Genomic DNA, 1217 nt, shown 5'->3' with positions numbered 1-1217 from the left:
GATGGACCTAGAGGGTATTGTGCTGAATGAAATGGGTTGGATAGAGAAAGACAAATATCGCATGATTTCACATACATGTGGAATCTAAAGAACAAAATCAACAACAACAAAAGTGGAAATAAACTCTTAGATACAGAGAATATTTAAAGGAATATTAGATGAGAGAGGGGTACGGGTTGAATTTTAATAAGAATATCTACCAACCATAGATGATTTGGGGGTTGGAGGGCAAAGAACAGAGAATAAAATTTTTAAAACTGGATTTTTAAGGTGCAGAAAGTCGGCCTGAGCCACCACCGCTACTGCCACCTCAGCAACTGCCACCGCCTTGATTCCCCACCCTTGCCATGGCTGAGGACCTCTCCTCAGCCACTGCCTACACCGAAGATAACTTCTACTGCCCCATCTGTCAGGAGGTGCTCAAAACACCCATGCGGACCACGGCCTGTTAGCATGTTTGCTGTAAAAAAATGTTTCCTGACTTCAGTGAGAGAAAGTGGAATACATTGTCCCTTCTGTCCTGGAAATGTGACTAGAAAGAGCATGTCCTGAATGGGCCTTAGACCTTGAAACTATCATGAGGAAGTTTTCTAGTAGCTGGAGATACTGTGCAAAACAGATCAAATTCTATCACATAAAACATCATTACAAATCTTGTAAGAAGTATCAAGATAAATATGGTGTTTCTGCTATCATTCCAAACTTTCAGATCTTTCAAGATTCAATAGGGAACAGTAACAGGAGTGAAACATCCACAGCTGATAACATAGAAACTTATCAAGAGACTACAATTTCTTCTGAGTGTCCCACCTTCAAGTGTCTCTTGTGTCAAGAATCAAATTTTACCAGATAGCGTTTACTGGATCACTGTAATAGTAATTATCTATTTCAGAAGGTTCCCATGACCTGTTCTTTTTGTGTGTCTCTTTTCTGGAGAGATCCTAGCTAGATTACTAGAAATTTCATTAGTCATCTAAATCAAAGACATCAGTTTGAGTGAATAGGACAGTTTTAGGGTCACTCGACTTTCATCTCGAAATTTCAGTCTACAGGCTCTGTCCTTGGAGGTCGGGGTAGGTTAAATGAGTCCTCCCTGTGTTAGATGAGTCTCGCTGCAAAGACATCAGTTTGATTATGGAGAATATGTGAACTTTCAGCTAGACGAAGAAGCCCAATATCAAACTGCTGTTAAAGAATCTTTTCAAGTAAACATCTGA

At 39.9% G+C, this 1217-nt stretch overlaps 1 pseudogene; it reads left to right on the top strand.

The window, feature by feature from the left end:
* Positions 1-347: 347 nt before the first annotated feature.
* Positions 348-1217, top strand: LOC120619100 (E3 ubiquitin-protein ligase RNF138-like; annotated as a pseudogene).

This window comes from Pteropus medius, unplaced genomic scaffold (assembly GCF_902729225.1).
Source record: "Pteropus medius unplaced genomic scaffold, Ma_sr-lr_union100, whole genome shotgun sequence".
NCBI classification, from domain to species: domain Eukaryota; kingdom Metazoa; phylum Chordata; class Mammalia; order Chiroptera; family Pteropodidae; genus Pteropus; species Pteropus medius.
Note: the sequence above shows the minus strand (reverse complement) of the source record. Positions and strands in the feature narration are given on the sequence as shown.